The sequence below is a fragment of the Triticum dicoccoides genome, chromosome 7A (assembly GCF_002162155.2).
Source record: "Triticum dicoccoides isolate Atlit2015 ecotype Zavitan chromosome 7A, WEW_v2.0, whole genome shotgun sequence".
Lineage (NCBI taxonomy): Eukaryota > Viridiplantae > Streptophyta > Magnoliopsida > Poales > Poaceae > Triticum > Triticum dicoccoides.
This window is the reverse complement of record NC_041392.1, coordinates 31,818,960-31,835,423: the sequence shown is the minus strand read 5'-3', so window position 1 is coordinate 31,835,423 and position 16,464 is coordinate 31,818,960. Positions and strand designations below refer to the sequence as shown.

The 16,464-nt window shown below is 45.3% G+C and overlaps 1 long non-coding RNA gene and 1 pseudogene across 1 annotated transcript; both read left to right on the top strand.

Moving 5' to 3' along the window:
• Positions 1–6,331: 6,331 nt before the first annotated feature.
• Positions 6,332–8,783, top strand: LOC119332960 (annotated as a pseudogene).
• A 557-nt stretch (positions 8,784–9,340) lies between these two features.
• LOC119334619 lies at positions 9,341–14,715 on the top strand. Its single transcript, XR_005161465.1, has 5 exons — positions 9,341–10,493; positions 12,142–12,389; positions 12,560–12,927; positions 13,396–14,269; positions 14,351–14,715. It is a non-coding gene; the product is annotated as an uncharacterized LOC119334619 (long non-coding RNA).
• Positions 14,716–16,464: the final 1,749 nt, after the last annotated feature.

The window sequence follows — 16,464 nt, the reverse complement described above, 5'->3', positions numbered from 1 at the left end:
CCAACCGTTCTGCCGGCAGATGATGCCATCTGCCCCATGGAAGAGGATAGGGATCATGACATGGAGGAGGCCGACGATGACCCTAACCAGTATTTCAATACTGCCTTTGATAACGAAGTAATAATGAGTCAACCATATGAATATGAGATGCATGTACCAGAGCCAGAACGTCCTCGGGAGTGCAAGAAGTCTTTGTTCATGCAATCCTCGCAGGACACGCCTCCAGATGCCGGCTCCACCCAAGCTCAACTGATTAGCCAGAGTCATCCAAAGCTGAGCCCGACAACACTAGGGGTGGTGCTCAAGGAGGGTCTAACAGACCCACCAGCACCTGAGCCCAAGAAGAAGCAGAGGAAGAGACGGGCGGCGAGAAAATCCAATAAAGTTGGCAATGTTGGTTCTAGCAGCCAGCCGCCTTCGACCAAGGTTGACCGTGTACTGATGAAACATGTGCCATTAATCCATGTCATGGGACAGCCAATGGTACCGACGAATGCACTAGCTGCCATAGAAGGGGATCTCAGGAGACTCCATGACCATGTGCTTTCGACAGAGAGAAGCCTCCTCGCCTTGGATGATCCAGGATACCCACTTTATACGGTTCATGTGCCGAGCAGTTGCAAGATGTATGTCCACACATGCCTCGCGGACCTCTTCTTCCTGAGGTTTGATTACATCTTCAAGATGTTTCAAATGAGGACTTTCGATTTTACCTTCGTCCGCCTGTATGCGCTGCACATGAACTACATCGTCAGGAGAGAGCAAGTAACCGGTCTTGCGGTTGCGGACCCATACTACATGCATGAGGGCTTCTTGTCAATCAACGACGCCAACCGTCAATATGCGAGTCAATACATCAAAGAATTCTTGCTCAGCAATAAGGACAAAGAAACAATTCTCCTACCTTATCATCCCAGGTAAGTCATCTGCGGATAGCACTATAACACATACATCCTTTCGTGCATTTCAATAGTTACTTTGCACGCATGGAGGCTAAACTTGATAGTGTATTTTGCGCAGCGGGCGGTGTCGTGCCGTTCTCATTGTTCTTTACCCGCGTTACTCCCGCGCTCTATATTTAGACCCGTCGAAGAACATACAGAAGAAAGATTACACACACATAAAGTATGTTCTGGACAGAGCTATGCTGGGCTTCAGCATGCGGGGTGGCTACATCCAATGCAAAAAAACAAATAAGGCCGGGCTTTATTTCAGCCACAAGACTGACTTCTGTTGCATCCAGCAACCGGCAAGAAGTGAGAATGATGGATTCCACGTCATCCATCTAATGATGGAGTACAGAAGGGATGTGCAATCACTTTGCATGAAATCTTCATCCGATACCCATATCTAGAGATGGGCCGAAGCCTTTGGAGCCGTGCCGGATAATCGACTTCGAAATGATTTCTACCGGATCCAACAGGAAATTGCGTCCATCATCATCAAAGATGTCCTCGAAGAGAATGGGATGTTCTACGGCGGCCCAATATCGCGAGCTGATGTCCGAACCCGCATTGCCCTATAGCGTCAGGACATGACGCCTTTCACTAAGCTTGGGTGCACCCTTCCGGATATGGACATATGGGAAGAGTAAAGGGGCAGCCCCAGTGCATGTAGCTCCCGCTTGCGCAGGGTCTGGGGAAGGGTCCGACCACTTTGGGTCTATTGTACGCAGCCTTTCCCTACATTTCTGTAAGAGGCTGTTTCCAGGACTTGAACCCGTGACCTCAGATGGGAAGAGTGCACTGCTTAAAAACAATGTGTATGTTTAGTTACTTGTTACTTTCTATACGACGAAACTATTAGATGTATGGTGCCGCGCTCTAGTTAATTACTTTCGGTACAATGAAATTTGTTAACTATGTTTACTATATATGTTGCTTCAATTTCATAACTGTTTTGTTGAATTCGCTTCATGTATATATATGTGCATCTCTGACAGGTATATAGATCAACGATGGCGAGGAAGTGGTATGCCGTGTATGTAAGGCATGTTCCGGGTGTGTATGATGAGTGGCCAGAGTGTCAGGCCCAAGTCTCTGGCTTCTCCGGTGGAAGCCAGTTACTTGAGATTCATAGCACAACAGGGGATTCAGAACCAGCGCCGCTGCAAAAACTACTACATCATACCGCTTTTGATCATCGTGATCGCTCTTATCGTGTATGTCTTAGTTTAGGTAGATGATGAAACATGTGTCTACGGTGACAATGTAAGAGACATGTGATCATTAACTTGTATCACTATTTCGAGATGATGATGAGATCGACATCATTTGTGTTGAGACTATGTTGATATGATGAGACTATGTTGTACCACTTCGATGATGATGATGAGACATTCCTTTTTCATATAGTTCCAGTGTATGTGTATGTTGTAACTGTATAAAACCTGAAAAAATACGAATACAGCAACATAAAAAAAGAAAATACTAGCAGTAACGTGGGGTATTGGAGTAGTAGCAGCGCTGCTTGCCAGTAGCGTTTTTTTAAGGGACACGCTACTAGTATTAGCAGTAGCGATGGACAAAGATGTGCTACTGCTAGATACAGATAACAGTAGCGCTGGTTCAAACAAACGCTACTGCTAGAAAATAGCTGTAGCGCCGTAGCAGTAGCGCGCCTGCCCGCGCTACTAATTGCCAAAAAACCAGCACTACTGGTAAGGGTTTTGCTAGTAGTGCTAGTCGTTGGGAAGGAACTGTCAACAACTTCCATCTACTCCCACGAGTTGACACACAAACATTGCAGCAGCAAGGCTATCCCCAACATAGAAGAAGGGACAAGACAAGGAAGAGGGAAGAGGGCGCCTCCTCCAATGCCCCTCACCGGCCTTTAGGACGCTGCTATCTCCATCGGCGCCATCACGCCCTTCTCCTTCACCAACTCGATGTTGGCTTGTAACTTGTCTCTCCCATCTATGTTAACCTTGTATATTTTTGATTAATAAATTAGTTCTCGGTATTCAGGATGAACACTTAGTTTGTATTTGAGCTGAACGCGGATAGAATACAATATCCTCTTTTGCATGTTTATGTTAGTATTCTTCGTGATGTTGGGTGAGTGCATAAGTTAATATTTGTCTGTTAGGACAAGAAGGTATTACTATCCGGATGAAGCGAGGAGCTGAGGTACTGAGGTGAAAAAATATAGCTCCCTCCTTGATACCCTGCTTAATCTGTGTGAAGGTGGGAAGCGGAGGTAAAGAGGTGACAGTAATATTGTCCCTCCTAGAGCAATTGATAGGGGGAAAACAGAGAACAAATCATCGATCGCGTTCATGGGAGACCCTTAATCATATTTACCGTAACCTGCATGTGGGGAGGAACAGTGGTGGCGTGTGTGATACATGTGTGCCGCATGTATTTATGTATATTGTACCAGGCTTCACCCATTGATAGAAATAATGTGAAGTGGCTTGGCGATCTGAAGCTAGAACTATGCATTTGTGTATTGTCGGACCTAAACCTGGTAGATCCCCCGGTAGGGTATCCTAACCAGGCGACTTAGCACGATGGTAACAGGAGGCGTGGTTTTACCCAAGTTCGGACTCTCTGAAGGAGACAACACCCTACGTCCTAGTTGTGTTTATTGTGTTGGAATGTGTACAATGTACATGCAAAGTACCAAGGTATTGTAAGTTGTCTATGTACGAGCCAGGACGTCGACTTATATAGCATACTGGGGTCCTAGGGGTATAGATCCTAGTCGTTGGCATATGGCGGAGGCAGAATCCTCCATGATCCTAGCTTCTTGTCTTGCACGACAAGTCTTCTGAAGTCCTTGCCTAATCCGCGATGGGCTGCCCGAAGTGGCCCAAGATAGAGTCAACCTAGGGGGTCCACAACCTGACCCACCAAGCCAGGAATCGACGTGATGAGGACCCCTCGGCCGGGACACCGAGATCTATTTTATGTAGATCACACTGGAAGTGATGACTCCGAACCCCCTTGAGAACACTTTATTACTCAAGCGTCATTCCTACTAACCTAGAACATTTTATTTATTCTTTTACCTTCTCGCTCGTAGTTTAGTTAACTCCCTTTTTTGTTTCTACCTTCCTAGATCACACTGGAAGTGATGACTCCGAACCCCCTTGAGAACACTTTATTACTCAAGCGTCATTCCTACTAACCTAGAACATTTTATTTATTCTTTTACCTTCTCACTCGTAGTTTAGTTAACTCCCTTTTTTATTTCTACCTTCCTAGCAACCGATAGAATAAAATTATTTCCAAACTATGTTTGGTACAAACGTAGCTATGTAGGTGACAACATATATAGTTGTGGGGCTGGTGGTGTCATCCTTTCTTCCCTATGGGTTTGACACTTACTTATCATGAATTTTGCTATATAGCCCTATGCACTTGTAGGACATCAATCCCCGTGTGGGCCGGTCTTGCCCAGTGGAGGAGCAACCAACACAAGTGGCTATGAGGCCTAAGACGTGACATGAGTCATCTAAGGTGGCTTTCACAAGCTTCTACCAAAATATGTACCCTTGTATTTTGATAGTTTGTAGAGCCCTGATGGTGCCCTTTTTGTACAAATGAGTGTAAACTATAATTTTGAGCCTCTTAGATTGTGATGGGTGAATAATTGAAGATCGGAGTGGGAACATAAGTAGTATCATAGATCATGAAGAGCGTCAAAATGAGTTGACGATGCTACAAGTTGAAAGGTTGCTAGCAGCTTCTGTTCAGTGTATCAAAGGTAAGGAGTAAATTATAAAGAAGATGAAAGGTTGTAAATTGTCAAAACATTATGAATCAAGATATTATGATCTATGAAAACACACTGATGGCCGTGTAATTTCGAAGTTATAGGACTAAACTAACACACCTCCAATAGTTTTAGGACCTAAAACTGCAGTATCAAAGTCATAGGACTAAACTAACACTCCACCAATAATTTTAGGACCTAAAACTACATTTTCTAAGTAGTAGGACTAAACTGGCATACCTCCCATAGTTTTAAGACTTATGATGCATTTTACTCACCACTCCATGATATTCTTGTGCCTACAAGATGATGATATGATCTTCTTTTAGAATTCCTTGTTGGTACTGGTTTTGATGGGTTTGATGAAAGGAAGTAACAAACACTATGTCAGGTTCGAAATCCTATGAACTCACTCACCACACAAATTGGTTAGAAACCGTCTAAAACAAAAAGGAAATGACCACTATTATATTCCTGCTAACATATTTTCATTTTTAAGATTTATTATTTGTCTCTTGCAACATCTGAGTTATGCCATTGCTATACTACTCAAATCTCCGGTCACTGACCAATACTCCTTCTTCCTCGTGAATCAAGAAAATGTCCGGGACTTGTAAAAACTGACCCCCATTTTTTGAATTGTAAAATTCTAGGGGGTTTGTGATAAATAAGTCAACCCTTTTCCATTAACATTTTATATTCTAGGGTTCCCAGTAAATTAGTATTATGTGTTCTCTTTCTTCTTGTGCCACTACCTGGCGTGGCCAAACGGAGCTAGCTCAAGCTCCACGAAGTTCTGAGTTTCTTAGTAGTGGGTCAATTCAAGCCGTCACCTTCAGAAAAGAGAGTGATAGCCACTAAAACAAGACACATAGCTCCTCCAAGTTTGTTTTGGATTTGCCGGAAAACGAAGATCGGGACTAGTCTTTGGACATTTAAGGGTCTCCAATGACAAAAGTTAGCAAAAGTGCTCCGGACGTATACCGGAGCTTTGAGGGTTCGCTTTAGAGATGCCCTAACTCAAGTTCCACGATGTTATGCGTTCGGTCCCCACTTTCCCACATTATTTTTTAGTAGCTGGTGGATTCGAACCGCATCTTCAGAAAAGAGAGTGATTACCACTACAAAACTACACATTTGCTGATTAATTGTAGAAAAAATAATGATGTTGGAATTCAAAATTCATCCAAATAGTGCTGGTCCAAAAGATCCAGAATTCCCAAGATTTGACGAAAACTTTGTTTTCTAGCCTCTACCCAGAAAAGTTAATTGTGATAAAAAACCATGATTTGACATATCAGTGTTTTGGGATTTTGTGGTAGGAGTCAGAGGCGAAGACAAGATAGTGAAGGAGAAGTTTCATAGGAATTTTATATTTTATGGTAGTGGTAGCAGTCCATGTAGTAGTGGAGGAGCACGACGGCGGCGACATGTGCGGGGACTGTGTGGAAATTCGTAAAGGGCGGTGCTAGGCGCACGTCGACTAGCGCCAGTCCCCCCACCGTTCGCATTCTGTACGTGTCAAATGTTGTCTCCAACCGCCAGATTTGGCCTCTACTTCGTCCCCTCATTGTTGTTTTGCTTTTTTCCGCAAAAATCATACCAATCGCGCATGGGGGAGAGCGACGGCGAGCGCCGCCAACCCCCAACATGGATGCGCAAGGCGACCGACAACGAAGCATCGCCGGTTGCCACCCTCACAATCCCCCGCTAGTCCGTGCACCATCGTCATTGACACCTCCATGCATATGTGCTGGTCCTCGTAGCAACACCCGGTGCCCACCATCGCAGCACGCCGCATGCTGGTTGTAGCACTTTGTCCACCGTCCTTACCTCAGCAAGCTTGTTGAAGATGTTCACATCGCCATTGTAGCTTTCCCGGCCGGCAATTGCAGCTTTTTTTCCTGGTTACGCGGTGGCAAGCCCCTAGCTTCTCTTGTCTTGGGTTGAACCTTTTTCACTCGCCGGTTGTAGCTTTCTAGGACGTCCGTCGTGACATTTGGCGGTGTTGCAGCTTCTCCGTGCGTCGGCCTTGTTCCAGCAAAAATCGACGTTGGTCCTAGCATTTGGTGGCGCTGGTTGCAGCTATGCTACACACCGGTTGCAACCCCGGCTTTCTATGGTTCTAGCAAAAAAGGGCGCCGACTATAGCAACTGACAATCTAGCGCTGCTAGTTGCCACTCCGCCTTGTGCCGGCCGCAGCTCCATCATAGCCAGTTGCAACACCCAATGCATCACATTGGTGACCGGCAGCGTCGCAAGGCCATGGTTGCAGCACCGACGTGTGCCAGCCGCGCATGGCGATTGAGGGGCTCACGGCGGCTGGAAACAGGCTTGCGCGCACGGAGAGTACGGAGGGGATAGGGCCATAGGGGGAAGAGGTGAGATGGGAGGAGAAAGAAGAAAAACGAGTGGTTTGGGTCGCGCTTGAAGAAATAAGGGTAGGTGATGATACACGGTCGCATGGGCCCATGGCAAGACCGGCGAGGACGTAGCTGCTTGGCCAGCCGGGCAACATTTTCCATCCGTGAATCAAATCACTGGAACGATCGGTCGATTGGCCGACCTGTGATGCTAAACATACGAGCAGATTTTTGTCCTACGGCATTGCCTGTCGAACTCTGGATGGGAATTGGAGGGACAAAGGGTTCGGTAGAGAGGGTCCGTGAAAACGGCAATGCTACACTTACGAAAATGGGAATTGGAGGTTACAAAAATTTCCAAACTAATCTAAACACCCCCCCTCTGATTTTCAGGGGGGTGGGCCCCTCACTCCCCTAAACACCAATCCTATTCTTCCATGTTGGCTGATACGTAAATTTAAGTAGCTCCTTTACGTAAGTGTAGCATTGCCGGGATCGGGATGACTGCGTCGGCTCGCTATGGCAGAAGCGCGCCTACGATCGTCTCCACCTGCACCTCCCCAAGCAAGCAAGCGCGCTCCCCCACCTGCCGCACGCCGACGACGCGCCGGCCTACCTCCCCCGCGACCACTTCGTCCGCTACCTCGACGCCTACGCCGACCGCTTCGCCGTGCGCGCGCGCCTCCGCCTCCGCCGCGAGGTCCGATCCGCGCGCTTCATTGTGGATGAAGGCCGATGGGAGGTTGACGCCGTCCACCTCGGCACCGGCGACACGGAGCAGTACGTGGCGAGGTACCTGGTGGTGGCCACGGGGGAGTTCGACGAGAAGGTCTTCCCCGTGGTGCCCGGGCTGGACACGTTCCCTGGCGAGGCCATCCACGCCAGCGAGTACCGGTCCGCCGAGGGGATGCGGGGAAAGGAGGTGCTCGTCGTCGGCTGCGGCAACTCCGGAATGGAGATCGCCCTGGACCTCGCCCAGGCCGGCGCCGCGGCCTCCATCGTCGTCCGCTGCGAGCTCCACCTCATGACGAGGGAGATCATGAACGCGTCCACGGCGCTGTTCGCCTACCTGCCCGTCTGGATGATCGACCGGCTGGCGGTGTTCGCATGCCGCGTCGTCTTCGGCGACACGGCCAGGCACGGCCTCCGGCGGCCCGACGTAGGGCCCTTCACCAGAAAGATCCAGAGCAACGTCTACCCAGTCATCGACGTCGGCACCTATGACAAGATCAAGAGCGGCCAGATCCAGGTGCTGCCGGCGATGACGAACATCGAAGGGGACGTGGTGGAGTTCTCCGGCGGGGAGCGGCGCCGCTTCGACGCCATCGTCTTCGCCACCGGGTACCGCAGCATGGCAAAGAAGTGGCTCAAGGTTCGATCGATAACTCATGCCAAGAATCAATCAACCCATATATGTATTGTATTTGTGTTGCCAACTTCTCAGCTTGCTAATGCTAGCTCGAGAAATGGAACTGAAGCTGAATCGTCGGAATGCTGCCTGGTTTGGTTTCAGAGCGACGACGGCGGGCTGATCGGTGATGGCGTCCGGGAGATCTCCCAAGGGGGGGAACGGGCTGTACCGTGCGGGGCTGGCAGGGAGAGGGATCTACGGCAGCGGCACAGACGGGGAGTTCATCGCGGAGGACATTAGCAGGCTGCTCCGGCAGGGCTCCGGCGACGACGACGGCGATGGGGTCTAGAGCTTGGTGGTAGACCCCAGGTCATTGCGTCCCTCGAGGAGATCTCTCTCATCGGGCCGGCCCAGCTTGATGGACCCTTCTAGCGTTTGTGATCTAGCTATATATATATGTTTGGGTGGGTAAAATAAGTCTTCAGAAAATGGGTGATCTAGCACTGGAACCTGTCAATGTCGAGGTATCATCCAAGGTGGCGAGGAATAAGTGGGTGATCTAGCTATATGTTTGGGTGGGTGATTAACCAGACCCACTCATGCCCGTGTTGTGTGCCATCTCTACTCCATTAATTGGTAGTCTCCGCCGGTTAATTTTCGCCTCACCATTTTCGTCCGGTTTTTTCCGTAGGTTAACCTTGGTAGATTTTTTTTTCGTCCGGTGCTCCTGTTGGTTTTCCCCCTCCGCATCGCCGCTCGATCCAACTCCCCCCTCTCCCTCGGTCTCGCCTCTCCTATGGTTCGCCGCCCGCCGCCGTACCCCGCCGCCCTGCTCCGCTGTTGCCCCTCCCTCTGCCTGCCTCGCGCCTGCTCTAGGGTTCTCCGCCCGCCGGAGCCCCCCGCCGCCCTGCTCCGCTGTTGCCCCTCCCTCCGCCTGCCTCGCCCCCTCCCCTACACTCACCCCTGCCCGATCTGGATCTGGATGAGGCGTTGCCTCCCGTTCCTCTCATCGCGTCCCTTCTGCCAGCCATGGAAGAGGGGAGGAAGAAGCTTCTCTGTAGAATCAGCCGATCGAGCGGGCTCCTGATGTTGGCTTGCGAGAATGCGGCAGATCTCGTCGATGCTGCAGGGCCTGGCCCGTTCCATGTCTCTGGGAAAGGATAGGAAGGTGGAGGAGGAGCACCAGGGGACGGTGCTGCGGTCGTCGGGGACGCTCTGGGGCGAGGGCTTCGAGACGTTCGCTGCCGCGTGCTGGACGTACAAGCACCAGCACCTCTGCTGGCCGTTTCCTCCATACTGACAGATCGCCGTGTTGCTATCCTTGTATGTTGTAGCCAGGAGGAGAGGTAGGCGCGGTGCCGCTCATGGCCGTGGCGTCGTGCTTGTGGTAGTGGTGAATTGGAGAGAACGACCTCCTATCTATGCACGTCCATCTACTGCGGGCTTTCCCTCTTCCAGCAACATCATGTCTCAGTTTGCCGCCGCCATTCATCCGGATGGCCCTGGACATACATACCAGCACCACACCCTTCCTCCTGTTGCTGGGGACGCAGCTATCATCGGTCCTCTGTTGTCTGCAGCCCGGACGTACAAGCCGTCGAAGCTGACGTTCCTTTGCATAGGCTGCACAGACGGGTGTACAAGTTGTTGCTTCTGTTCATCCACGCGCCAGTGACTCACATACGTTGCTAGCTTTTGTTACTTGGTCCATCCCTAGGAAGCAATAAGATTACTTCAGTATGCATATACACGTTGCTAGCTACGTGCAGGGTATCTCAAGTTCACAAATATTTATGAGATTGTTTTACTAGCTTTTGTTATTATTTGGCCCTTCAGTATGCAGATTGATCTCAACATTCATAAGAATCTTAAAAAAAAATGGAGATGAAAATACTTCAAGTAGTTCTGAGTGGACATCATTTGATAGCATTTTGTTGTAGCATCTACAGAAGACCTTTTCATTTCATTTTACCGAGAAACGCTGGAGGGTTCATGTTTTCCTTATCCAGGACATTTTGAAGGTTCCTGATGCATTCTTACAAGAAGCAACAATCCAGAGGTTAGTCAATGTTTGTCGGGATTTTTCATTTCTAAAGGTACACTAGCGACTATTGTACATATAACTAATTATTTGCTTGCTTTCTTAATCACGTACATCAATATAATCCTCCATGCTAAAAACACTCATTCTAGATTGCGTGAGCTTGTCATACCATTTTTTTTAAGACAAAAAAATAATTTATACTCCACAACTTGATGCATTGTTGTTGCATCAACATTTCCGGAATTGGCAAGTCAATTTTTTAGGTGTATGTTTGCTAAATTGGTGAACACAGTTGGTCTCTTTAATCAGGAAAAAATAGCATGATTCTCTAAGCTACATGAATTACTCTTCAGCGGCATTTCATATCAGTGGTGTGTTACTTGCTATACTGCCTATGTGTGTGTACTGAAGTTTTCTTCTTTTGAATATGTAGGTAATTAGTGAAATGATAAGAGGGTCAACTAATGGTGTTCAATTTTTCCTTCAAGCAAACAGTTTGTACCCAAATACAATACTATTCAGTATCATCCTGAAACCAATATCTCAAAGATTCATTCTTTATGAATTCGAGCCTTGGCAAACCACTCCCATTACAGGGTTCCATAAACATGCTGGATTTGTATGTCGATATTCAAATTAATTGGGCAAAAAATAGATATATTTACTCTGATGTTTTTACATATTTAGGTGAATAGCATCCTGTTTTTACTTCAAATAATTAACAAAAAATTAAAGATCGTGATTATGTTGTTTATTAAATTCCTCTTGCATTATCTTTGATGAAAAGTATATTATCTGTCAGCAACGATATGTTAATATGGGCAAAGGAAAGTCAAAATATGTTATCTCAGGCCAATATTCTGAAATTAGTGAAGCCCTATAGTATTTACTGGATTGATCGCGACACTGCTCATATTTTTTGGTACTTTAATATCTGAAAAAATTTCTTTTAATCATGAGCCGAGGAGATAATGGGTTGCAGGCACGCGCCCCATCCTTCTCTTGTTCAAGGTTTGGCGGATGCATTAAGTTTGGAGAGGAAACTAACATGAATGACCAGGCGATCTTTTTCTGACCTTTTTCTCCCTTTCTAATTACTCCTCTCATTTCCTCTGTTCTTCTCAGCCATCTACTTTTCTATCGCCATATCGATCTCTAAACTCACTTCATCTTTTTTCTTCCAATTCATCCGATTGTTGTGTTCCAAGCACACATGTCATAAAGCATCACCTCCTGCTTGTTCGAACATGTTTGATGTACTTACATATTAACATGTTTGATGTACTTACACATTAACAAAACTGATCAGTAACATTCATGCCGAATTATTTGGGTTTGGTCCTCTGCTTTTTTACTGTTTATTTATTGATGAAGATAGCAGATGTTCATGTTTTTAAATATAGTTACATGTGTTTGTACAAAAAAAATATAGTTACATGTGCTTCCAGTTGGTAGAGATCAAAAAATTAACTCACTGATGCAAGGAAAAAGAGCTCTTTTATAGACACTGCCAGCAGTGGATACATGGTGAGCCTTTCTGAATGTGTTTTATGAAATAAGGCTAATTTAAGGTCATTTTTTTGTTGGATAAAAAACAGACAGTTGGTTATTGGGTTATTCGTGTTTGTTCTCAATTTCTCATGTCGCTCTCTTCTCTGTCCAGGGATACGGGTGCCAGGACGACACCATCTTCTGCGCCGTCTGCCTTCCTCTCCTCCAGCGGGAGAGGCCCCTGCCTTCCTCTCCTCCTGCGTGGTGGCAGATGGCCGCAGTTAACAGCGCTCCTGCGAGCGGGGGACACGAGTGCGGTGCAGACAGTGACCAGGTGTGACGAGACAGCCGCCGGCCAACTGTGGGCGGTTCTTTCACGTGCAGTAGACCGTGCCATTCTATGACGAGGATGTGTTCCAGGTGAGCATTCTCTGAAATGGTTACCTGCTTCACTAAATGCATTCATAAGTAGCGCTTTTCTTGTTAGATCATCATAAAAATCTGGATCTTACATTTGATACCATGTTTATTTTATGAAATTGCTATCTCATTCACATGCCAGACTGATCCACTAGCCAAAAATGTAACAGGAAATGGAAACAAATGAAACTGGATGCTCATCATGTATTTCATGAAGAAATTTGCATGTCTGGGGCATGTCTCCATATAAAAGGCCGATCTCTGCACAACAGTAGTTTCTTCAGGTTATGGTGTCCGATTTTTTTCATCTCATTTTGCCATGCACTAGATTACATGGTTAATACTGTCACTATGCAATAACTGGGAAGATTACGGAGGGAAGGGACAATATGTAAGATGGGGCAAGGAGGCTGGTGTAGATCTTGCTTCTCATGACGACTTCATATCTGATGCAACACTTCAGAGCTACTACAAAAGCTTTTTTTAGGAAGCTACTACAAAGCTTTTTTTCGGAAGCTACTACAAAGCTTTAGTTCAGGTAAATTTCTAGCTTAAATGGCCATCGGAAATGGATTCCTGTTATCCGTCATGCTTGGTGACTAATGGATATCATCATATGCATAGCTATATGAAATGCTACCAGCAAACAGTTACTGTAGTTTACCAGCTCTGAATTCTGTAGTCGTGTTTTCCTGTTATACCAGACTTTCAATATTGTGCATATGTTTCCTTTTCTTAGCTTGTTTTTTCAAGAGTAAACACAATCACAAATGAGGCCTACAAAGACGATCCTACCATTCTTAACTAGACGATGATCGTCGAGTCATGCTGCCCTTCACATCCATCAGGCGATACACTCTAGGTCCTTATCGCGGTCTTATTTTTGGGACTTTGAAACCATCTTCCATCACGTCTAATATTGTTGTATTTCATAATAGTAATTGTTCAGCCTTTGACTGACATATGGATGATATTTGTAATATATTTCTTTCTTCCATATTACCAGGAAATATGTCGAAGCACAGAATATATTCCATTTGCAGTGGACTAACAGAACAACACAACACATAAAAAGAGGAGTATAAGTGGAAACCTTTCTTTATCTTTAAATTCTTGAGGACGGTAACATTATGATGAAGGTGGAACCATAAAGAGATGTGTATTTTTAATTGGGATATTTTCAGGAGTACCTTTGCAAAGCTGATATATCTTTCTTTTACAAGATATGGTTGCACTTGCTTCATCTACATAGGCCGTCTGGAATGCCATGAGACCGGGATTGGTGTAGGAAATCTTCAAAGCTATTATATTGGTCTCCAGAAACTTGCAATACATCAATGCATTTTTATTTTTATTTTTTTGCTGACACCACAGCTACCACCTCTTCACTAAATGACAGAGGTTGCCAGCAACTGCACATGGAAAGATTGAATGTTATATTCTGTCTACTAATCAATAAGGAGGGAGATCAAATTACTGCTCTCAAATATTCACCTGATTGATTTTGAAAATAGGGTTAAAAATGGTGTTATGAATGAAGATGGATGAGGGTGAGGGCTGGGAGAAGATGTTGTATTGCAAGAAGAAGTTGGTTAAGAAGACTGATGATTATGAGAATGAAGGACACGAACTTTTGAATTAGACCAATTGTTTGATCGATCATTTTTGTTCTCTTGAAAACGATGTATGGTCAATTTTAGTATTCTGATGTGATTGAAGAATATAGGAGGGACAAAGAGATGCGCTACTGCCAGGACAATTATGACTTTCTATTCAGGTATTCAGTTATGATTCTCCATGGTCATGCTTCTCCTATTCACCTGGAAGTTTATTGATGGGAGGGAAGCCACTTCTGCTTTGATGATTTCTTGGAAGTTCAGGTGAAAACACTTTTGCTCTTAAAGTCTGTTTATCAATTCTTTGGATAACCTATGTAACGATTGGTTTTGATTTTCATACAGCTAGGTGAATTTACGATCAGTATATACAAGTCAGGTTGTTTGCGAGAAAATTTCATTCCTTAGAATCATTGTCATTGTTGTTGCCTACAAGGTACTTGAAGAAAATGCCCGAGACATATTTTAAGGAGTATAATTCAGCACTAAGGCTATTATTACAACGATGAAATCTTTGTTGTGGTAGTTATGTCTTCAAATGTGTCGATCCCTATCGGCTTACTGAAATAAACTTTTTTTTGTCGATTTCTATTGGCTTACTGACAGCTTGTTTATTCTTTTCGAATTTTAATTCCTTGATCTTTGCCTCTGCCCATCTCCATATCACACAGAAGGTGCTCAGTGCAATGCATCATGCAGTGATTCCATGATAGCTAGGAATTAGGAACTGCCCATCATTTGTATGTTTCTACAATTTTCCTGCTTGTTGGAACATGTTTGATGTACTTACACATTAACAAAAATGATCTGTAACATTCATGAAAATATTTGGGTTTGGTCCTCTGCTTTTTTACTGTTCATTTACTCATGAAGATAGCAGATGTCCCTGTTTTTAAATATAGTTATCTGTGCTTCCAGTTGGTAGAGATCAAAGTATTAACTCGCCGATGTAGGGAAAAAGAGCTCTTTTATAGACACTACTAGCAGTGGATACAGGGTGAGCCGTTTTGAAATTGTTTCATAGAATAAATCCCGTATAAGGTCTGGTTTTTTGGGTATACAATCATTTCTTGAGATGAGCATTGGCAGCTCACATAAGTATACAGTAGTATATTTGACAGATGATGATTATCATTGGCAGCTCAGATAAGTATACAGTAGCATATTTGACAGATGAGCATTGGCAACTCTTCTAAATCTGTGTTTACCACTTAACAATGAACTATGTAATTTAATCAATAGACTCACTTCAGTTGCCATGCTAATTGAAAATCTATATGTCAAATGATGCGTCTGTCAAGTGGAAGTTACTTATATTTTCTTACGTCACCTAAGTTTCTTTTTAGCAAGCTTATTTAAGTGCGGCCAAAGTGTACTCTGTTTTTTAGATGATCTCCATGTTTTCTATTGAGATCAGAGAGCAGCTGAAGTAGTGATGGGACTATACCATTTTTAGGTTCTGAAGGCAAAGCTTCTTACAGAGTTAGTCACATTTGTCAGTTCTGTGAGTAGAAGAAATCTTGATAGCTTGTTGCTTCTGCTCAGTGTGCTTGGTGCATAAATGATTGCTTGCTGCAAATGTTGTTTAGTGTCCTATTTCATGGTAGCTGTGAATGCTATATATTTGGAGATTTTGTTGCCGGTATTTGGAGTGCTAGGAGAGTTTCTAAACTACTGTCACGGCATCATAGATAGGATAGTGAACCAATGTGACATATGTATAACATTTCATGTGAGATTCTTTGCAGCAAACTGCATGAGCAAGCAGTCCATAAGTATCATGTGAAAGAGAGAGGACGCCATGGTGAAGATGAGGTGAGCGTTATCCGGTTTTAAAGGAGAAGGCCCCAGCGAGAAATGTCCTGCTAAGATGGGAAACTGAGCGGTAAGGCAGGAAAGGGAAGTGTGAATCGTGGGGTGGGGTTTTCGTGTTGGGACCGCATGTTGGGATAACATATGGGTTGGATTTGGCGGCGTCCGGAGTATCCATACGGTTAAATTTTGGGGAGCTCGCTTAGTGTCCTAACATGTTCGAACGTATGAGGGAGAAATCAGATTTAACCTTGGATATGACCATTTGTGTGATTTATTTGTATGGATCGTAGCCCATAGCAAAGCACGGGCGCTCTACTAGTGTTGCTAGTAAGTCCTTGTTCAACAAAGAATGTATCGCACCTCCACCTTGTGGGAAGCACATCATGAGCGCATTGCGATATGCGTCATTCACCTCTGCATTGAGGGAGATACACTCTCCCGTCAACCGCTTGTGGAAGGATTCTTGTCAACAGCTCTTGCGACCCCAATGGCAGGAAAGGGAGGATCGGTCGGCATCTACGTGTAGCAAGCTGGGGGAGGGATTATTTTGTTTCAAGTGTGTCAAATGTTTTGCACAAGATAGGTCACAATAATGTATTCTGTACAAGGTAAGGATCCTCCTAATATGGGGGCAAAGCCCCCCC